Below are 9,246 nucleotides of genomic sequence, written 5' to 3' on the forward strand. Positions count from 1 at the left end.
GAATTCACTGAATTCTCTTCAGAGGCTCCTGCTGCAAATTGGCAATGACTGTACCAGAATGTTTGATAGGACATTGATTGAAAACTGTCGTCTATAATTTGACAATTGATGGCTTATTTTGAAGGTATGAATCTGTAATTTTATATTATGTAACAAAAAAAGGGGGAAATTCTCAGGAGGAGGAGCTATTTAGGTTAGACTTCTAAGGGTTAAGAGAGGTGATGAGCTGTCAGCTGTCAGCACATCAGTGTCTAGCTGGTGTGTGTGTTGGGTCAATACACACAATTAATAACATTTTCAACCAACCCCCTCAAGACCCAACACACACACCAGCTAGACACTGATGTGCTGACAGCTAGTTTAAGATGCTCATCACTTAGACACTGATGTAGCAGTACTGTCTACCTGTATGTCATGTATGTCAATGTTATGATGAATTGAAAATGGGGGACCCTGATGTAAACAAGATGAAAGTCTTTCTCTGGTCTGCATCCCCTTAACAATTGTGTGTATTGAGCTGTACTGTACTGTACCCATTCTGCATTCTGCAATCTGTTAATAACATTTTCAACCAACCCCCTCAAGACCAACACACACACCACGAGACACTGATGTGCTGACAGCTAGTTTAATATGCTCATCACCTCTCTTAGACACTGATGTAGCAGTACTGTCTACCTGTATCTCATGTATGTCAATGTTATGATGAATTGAAAATGGGGGACCCTGATGTAAACAAGACGAAAGTCTTTCTCTGGTCTGCATCCCTTAACAATTGTGTGTATTGAGCTGTATTGTACCGTACTAGGGATGCCCCGATCGATCGGCCACCGATCGTTATCGGCCGATAATCAGTATAAATATGCGATCGGGGAATTCCGATAATTAGTTATATTCGCCGATCGCGGAAACTGATCAAGTGGATATCTCACTCGCTTGTCTCAGACGCACAGGCCCTGCAAACTGCTCCTCCTCCCTAGCCCCGCCCGTACCCGTGTAGAGTTTGTAAACACAGAGGAGGCGGACCTCCTCTGCTGAGTCTAGATAGTGCATTCGACCTGAGCTAACGTTAGCTACCTAGCTATCGTTACTGTTTAAAACAAATTACCCAGTCAACTATTCACTTTTAGTAGGCATTGTCTAACGGTATTTAGCCGGCTAGCTACTGATAGCTCCGGATATCAACAAATGCCCAGGAAGTCTAGTAGCCCATGTTGATATCTCCGTTAGCTTGCGTTAGCTTGCGTTAGCTGACGTTAGTTCACGGTTCAAAACGAAATGTCCGATTGAACTAAATAGTTGTCTTAACGTCATCTAGCCGGCTAGCAGTAGCTACAGATAGCTCCTGATATCAATGTCTTATAACATTGATGAATGCGTATTCGAGCTGAGGGCTTGCTGAAGTGAAATGACCAAAGCATAACGTTACCAAGGCAATAGGGTCCCGCTGCAGCGCCGGAGAATCCTTTTTGGAGCTAGGGCTACTAGAGTACAACACAGACAGTGGAGCTGTTTGCAGATAGCGAGCATTTTGACTTGTTGCGTGGTGGCGATGTCTCGCAGATATTACAAGTACAAGTCTAATTATATAATATATATATTATATAAAAAAAAAAAAAAAAAAAAACTTTTTATATAAAATAATCTTTATTTCTTTTTAATCAAAAACGATCGGTATCGGATCGGTATCGGCCGATATGGCTCACGACGATCGGTGATCGGTATCGGTGGCAAAAAACGTGATCGGGGCATCCCTATACTGTACCCATTCTGCAATCTGTTTATAACATTTTCAATCAACCCCCTCAAGACCCAACACACACAGAGATACAGATACAGTGCTGAGATTATAAACTTGTTATATTACACACACACACACACACACACACACACACACACACACACACACACACACATGGACCCTGCATCCATACACTTTCGTCTTGTTTACAGCTCTCCACCTTGCTATCTGAAACAATAGCTATCAATATAACGTTAGCAACTTTAACTTACATGGCTGTGTGGCTAGCTAACGTTAATGTAGCATGGGCTCGTCGTAATAACACAATAAACGTGACATGGTTGGACTTGTGGTCGGCAGAAAAACTTGGTGTAGTTTTATCAAAGATGCGGAATTGTAAAGAGTTGGATGCTACTCTAAACAAACATTCTTAAACGTACCCATTAGGGCTGCACGATTAATCGTTTTTTAATCGAAATCGCGATTTGACATGATGCAATTATCAAACCGCGAAGCCTGCGATTAGACGCATGGCGAGTCTGATGCAACGTTTTTTTTTTTTTGCTTGACTGTCAGTCATGCTCACCAATCAGAAGTGCTGTGCTCTACGTGTACCAGTCATTGCTCACCAATCGGAATTAGCCCAAGGTAACTAGTATACGCCCAACAACAACAGCAGCACGTGAAACACCCATGCGTGAAGACGTTAATTTACAGTAGCTGGCTAGCTGCGATTTTCATGTGGGATTAATGGCTTCAACAGAGCCAGAAGAAACGTTGGACATTCTCGTTCCTAAGAAAAGTAGCACTTCGGTTGTATGGAAGTATTTTGGCTTCAAGACGACAGATGTGGAACAAAAGAAGGTATTGTGCACAGTTTGTCGTGGAACGGTTGCTACCTCGCGAGGAAACACCACAAACTTGTATCAGCACTTGAAAACGCACCACAGGCACTTATACGTCGAGTGCGCGACCAGAAACAAGGTAAATGAACGTCCTCAAGCAGCCCAGTCTAACGTTAAGCAAACAAATGTTGATGAGTCGTTTGCGGCTGTTACTCCGTATGAAAAGGGCTCACGGAGGCACAGTGAGATAACTAATGCCATAACGCACTACCTCGCTAAGGACATGGTGTCTATTAACACTGTGAGCAACGTGGGGTTTAAAAAACTCATCCATACGCTGGATAAACGATATTCGATTCCCTCCCGCACATACTTTGGTCAGGTGGCCATCCCAGAGCTGTATGCTGAATGTCGGGAAAAAATTGCGACGGAGCTGAAAACTATCGAATACTATGCTACAACAACCGACCTGTGGTCGAGCAGGACTACCGAGCCGTATCTCAGTCTGACCGTGCACTTCATAAATAACCAATTTGAGTTGAAGAGTAACTGCCTGCAAACGGCCTACTTTCCTGATGACCACACGGGAGAGAATATTGCCCATGGACTAAGAGAGTCCTTGTCCAGCTGGGGTCTGGATGAAGATTATCAGACGTGCATCACCACTGATAATGGATCGAATGTTATCAAAGCGGCGGCACTGAATCATTGGATAAGGCTTCAGTGCTTTGGACACAGGCTGCATCTTGCAATAGGTACGTGAATGGGAAGTCACCCTTCCTCTCTTCTTTCTCTCTCTCCCTCCTCCCAATTCTCTCTCTACCCACCTCTCAGTTTCATAATTTTATTGTTATTACATTTTGCTAGCCTCATAGAGGCTCACACTCATAGCATAATAGCCTAAGTCATATTTTAACATTTGCTGGAAGCACATGTCTTTTTTATTGATATTGTAACAGTAAGTTCAACCAGATGTGTGAACATGTTTGCAAAAAGGCACAACAGCGATTGCATAACAAATAAAAGTGACTTAGGCAGAATGCCATGACTTAGTCAGACATTATTTCTCTTACATACATTTATAAATACAAACATAACATTACCAACGTTGTTTTACTTTCCTAAACATAACCCAAGTTGTGTTACTTACTTGTCTAACCAAGTTGTTTTAAATGTCTAACCTTAACCAGTTGTTTGTGTGTGTGTTCGATACAGCTGTTATCTTTAGGATGTGTGTGTTTGATACAGCGGTTATGATTATAGTGTTTGTTATAAAGTCTGTATGTTTACTTGGGGTACATTTGTTATGAAGCTGTTATGTTCAGGGTGTGTTTGTTATAAAGCGGTTATGTTTAACAGGCTTTAACACCCGTTTCTTCTTCAATCTGTTGCCTGGTGTCTAATGTCACTTCTCTTATTTCTAGTCAAAACAAATCTCTTTACACTTCAAATAAAAAGCAAATATTAATTTGAAAATTGAGCTTGAAACAAGTGAGAAATTACTAAAAACAAGCTGTCTTATTTTAGGTGTAAAGAGATTTGTTTAGATTAGAAATTTGACAAATATTGTATGTAGTCAAAGAGATGACTAAGGCAGATAGTGATTTTGGACTGCAATAAGCATTCTGATAGGCTGAGGACATAGGCAATAAGACAGGGTGTTAGCAGTGTTAGACAGATATCACAATTTGGCCAAAATATGACTTAGGCAATTATGCTATGAGGCTAATGATTTTCAATATGAAAAATAATGTTTTGATTGATGATTTTCTTTTTCAGAAAATGCTCTGAAAGAGAAGACTGTGGCAGGGCGTATAGATCGGGCAACAGGACTCTGTAAGTCTCTGGTTTGCCATTTCTCTCACAGTTGGAAGAAGAAGGCAGCACTGACTCGGGCCCAGCGAGAGCTGCATCTGCCGGAGCACTCTTTGATCACAGAGTGTCCAACAAGATGGGGCTCGAGGCAGAAGATGATCGAGAGGGTGTTGGAGCAGAGACAGGCCTTGTCTCAGGTTCTCTCTGAAGACAGGAAGACGCGTCACCTGGTCCCCAGTTGGCAGGACATAGATGTCCTTGAATCGATCAACAACGCCCTGCGTCCTCTCCAGGAGTTCACAGATGCCCTCTCTGGTGAAGCGTATGTAAGCGTGTCATACCTGAAGCCAGTCCTGCATCTCCTGAAAACATCAACTCTGGCTGAAGATGACGAGGACACAACCCTTACCAAGGAGATAAAGTCAACGGTCCTTGGCTACATGGAGGATAAATACAGAGACCGAGTCACACAGGTAGGGATAGGAATTGATAAGATTTCAACTGTTTTATTGTCTCTGAGAGATCATTGTTGCAATTAGAAAAACATGCCTGCATTCATTGATGAAAGGAATTGATAAGCTTGGAGGCATACAGTGTTGATTCTCTTAGTAAAACCATTATCTAATGTTTCACAGGAGCTTCTGGACATCGCTTCGTTCATTGATCCAAGATTCAAGACAGCCTACATCAGTGCCCCCGACCAACGCTTCATCCGCTGTGCAGTTGGAGGGTGCCATAGAAGCGGAGGTGAACACCTACCTAATGACTCCCACCATCGATGCAGAGGAAGACCCCCTGGCCTGGTGGAGGGTACACCATGTTAGCTTTCCGATGCTGAGCAAGCTGGCTCGCAAATTCCTGTGTATACCAGCCACGAGTTCCCCATCGGAAAGAGTGTTCAGTGCTGGAGGCAACGTGGTCACGTGTCAGCGCGCATGTCTGAAACCAGCAAAGGTCGACATGCTGGTTTTCTTGACAAAAAATCTGTAAAGACCAAAACTATTTTATTTGTTCTGCAGCACTTTATCTATTTCAAGAGATTTACAGAAAGTTCCTCTTTTTTTATTGTCCCTTTTACTTAAAGGAACACGGCAACTATTTTATTTGTTCTGCACTTTTATCTATTTCAAGAGATTTGCATAAAGGTCCTATTATTTTTTTATTATCCCTTTACTTAAAAGGAACACGGCAACTATTTTATTTGTTCTGCACTTTTATCTATTTCAAGAGATTTGCATAAAGGTCCTATTATTTTTTTTATTATCCCTTTACTTAAAGAAACATTTTGGGAAATTAGCTCACCGTCTTCTCCAGAGAGAGACACTAAGATAGATACCAGTTTCCTCTGTGCGTTCAGTAGAAAGCGGTCTGGCTGCACCTTAGCCTAGCTTAGCACAATGAATGTAAGCGGACAGTACAGGTTAGCCTTCGGGGGAGAGCTGTTAGTTGGACAATGCCTAGGCTAACCAGCACTGTCCGCTTCCATTCATTGTGCTAAGCTAGGCTAAGGTGCAGCCAGACCGCTTTCTACTGAACGCACAGAGGAAACTGGTATCTATCTTCTTATCTCTCTCTGGAGAAGACGGTGAGCTAATTTCCTAGCGTGTTCCTTTAACTTGATTGCATGTGCAATATTTAGTTGCTGCTCCTGAGTCCTGAGCCACAACTGAATAACCTTGTTTATAGAAAGGTCTTATTTTATTTTCATATTCTAATTGTTCAATTTGTTTGACACTTCAAGTGTGACTGATTTGAGAGTTGTGTCTAAGAGAAACAAAATGGCAGCTGCTTTAAAAAAAAAACACAAATAAATATGTTGTTGCAATTAATATCTTTTAAACTCTCATCATTGCATTAGAATTAGAGCAGTTAATAGTTTGATGGTATCATGATAGACAGATTCATCCAATCACCTGTCAAGTATTTTTGAAAGTCCCTGCCCTTTTCCAAACAGTTTCCAATGGAGCTTTTCTAGATGGTTGTGTGAAAAAAACCATCTGCCGGTATTCAGGTTAGTAATGCTCCCATCACATGTTTTAAATCTATTACAAGATGAATATTAAACGGAAGCTTAACTTTAAAGCAACCCAAGAGACATTTCATGCAAGTATCATTTAATGCAAGCCACATTTTACATTAAACCTCTGTTGGGCTGCTGTTTAAAAAATAATAATTTAATCGCATCGCAAATCGCAATCGCAATATCTGTCCGAATAATCGCAATTAGATTATTTCCCATAATCGTGCAGCCCTAGTACCCATGCAGACGCATCTCGACCGATCTCATAGTTAATTCCGTTGAATAGCGCGGTGTTTTCATCGGTGAGCCGAGACTGAATCAACTGGTTTAACAAAGTTCCTGTACTCGTTCATTAGATCCAATGCATTCATCTCTTTCTGATCCAGAGTGCAGCTGCTCCAACGTGATGATAATCCCATTGAAAGTGTAAACAGACAGAGCCAGTGCGTCGCTCTAACACACCCCCAAAATGTAAATCTCTGCGGGCTGCCGCCTAGGCTTGATTCACATGCAAATACAGTAATTACGCCCCCGTTTCATTGAAATAAAGTCTGTGAACAACCTATTTTTAAACAAAGGAATGATACTATTTTAGATATTCTAACTGTTCGTTTTTATAGTAAACAAGTACTTATACATTCAATAATATGAAGGGAAAAAAAAAAACACACCAAAACTCTATAACGTCTAGACGAGAAGGGGGGGGGCCGAGTTGTGGTCAGTAGCGCTGCCAGGTGTCACAGTGTCACCAGGTGTCACCTCACAGCGCTTTGTACCAGATCTCTACATTTTCATTTTTCAGATTATTCCAGATTGCTAAAGTACAGAATCTAAGCTTTCAAATGATGTGTCATATGTTGAAATCTGAGATTTTTTTTAACACGATGTGCTCAATTATAACTTGTAAACCTGGTTGTGTCCTAGAATACTTACGGGGGTGAAAGCCCTCTCAAAGGAAGGCCACTTTTCACACTTCAGACAAAGTGAGCTGGGGCGTCAACAAACCCCCTCCAGCAACGCCCATCTCCTGCATAGCATTAACATAATTAAGTGCTGCCATGATAGTTCTCTCTCCTCAGGACCCCTGTCTCCACCCATGCTGCTTTGACACCAGAATTTCCCCAAGGGGTTTAATAAAGGATCATCTTAGCTTAGTAGGTAACATCACAAAAAAAAAAAAAAAAATTTAAGAAGATAAAATAAGTCAATTTCTACAGAGTGTATGGATGCAGGGTCCATGTGTGTGTGTGTGTGTAATAACAACAAGTTTATAATCTCAGCACTGTATCTGTATCTCTGTGTGTGTGTTGGGTCTTGAGGGGGTTGATTGAAAATGTTATTAACAGATTGCAGAATGGGTACAGTACAGTACAGCTCAATACACACAATTGTTAAGGGGATGCAGACCAGAGAAAGTCTTTCGTCTTTGTTAAGGGGATGCAGCATCTTAAACTAGCTGGACTCAGTCAAGCAGAATTATTGTTAAATCTATGTCACAACGAGAAAAAGCAACACAGTCCTCACTCAGTGGCATGGGCCATTCTCTGATGCATAAATAATAAAATAATGTATGATTGAAGTGATGGATGTCAGTGTCACATACACACAGTTATCATATCACTCCTAGCTACACATACACACAGTTATCATATCACTCCTAGCTACACATACACACAGTTATCATATCACTCCTAGCTACACATACACACAGTTATCATATCACTCCTAGCTACACATACACACAGTTATCATATCACTCCTAGCTACACATACACAGTTATCATATCACTCCTAGCTACACATACACACAGTTATCATATCCCTCCTAGCTACACATACACAGTTATCATATCACTCCTAGCTACACATACACAGTTATCATATCACTCCTAGCTACACATACACACAGTTATCATATCACTCCTAGCTACACATACACACAGTTATCATATCACTCCTAGCTACACATACACACAGTTATCATATCACTCCTAGCTACACATACACACAGTTATCATATCACTCCTAGCTACACATACACACATACCTCATATCCCTCCTAGCTACACTACACACAGTTATCATATCACTCCTAGCTACACATACACACAGTTATCATATCACTCCTAGCTACACATACACACAGTTATCATATCACTCCTAGCTACACATACACACAGTTATCATATCACTCCTAGCTACACATACACACAGTTATCATATCCCTCCTAGCTACACATACACACAGTTATCATATCACTCCTAGCTACACATACACACAGTTATCATATCACTCCTAGCTACACATACACACAGTTATCATATCACTCCTAGCTACACACAGGGACCGAAACTAAAGCCCGCCGCCCGCCAGGGGCGGTCTGTTTTTACCTTTGGCGCATGACACTTAGAGGGCTGCCCGCCGTGTGGCGTGTAGACGTGTAGTTCATAAGCAGGCCCCTAAAAATATTTGTATGCGAACGGTAAAAATCAATTACGCGTACGCTGTGCGAATACAGATTATAGCCTCTCTCGTCTTTTTTTTCCTCCGCTGCGAGATCGTTAAAAAACTACAAGTCCCACATTGCACTCAAGCCAATCACAGTAGAGTGAAGTGACTGGTTTCATGGGAAATAAAGCAAATGACCAATCAGAAGCTCTCATTTTTCTTGTTTACTTCCTGAAACTCCGCGATCAGGGCTCTCGTTTTCCGAGACACCAACTTATTATAGTCTCTCTTACCAATAGCAATAGATTTTAGAACACCTAGATTTATCGATAGCAATAGTAATATAACGTTAATGCAACAAAACGAATGCCTTGCT

Source organism: Notolepis coatsorum (assembly GCF_963971535.1).
Source record: "Notolepis coatsorum genome assembly, chromosome: 8".
In the NCBI taxonomy this organism is placed as follows: domain Eukaryota; kingdom Metazoa; phylum Chordata; class Actinopteri; order Aulopiformes; family Paralepididae; genus Notolepis; species Notolepis coatsorum.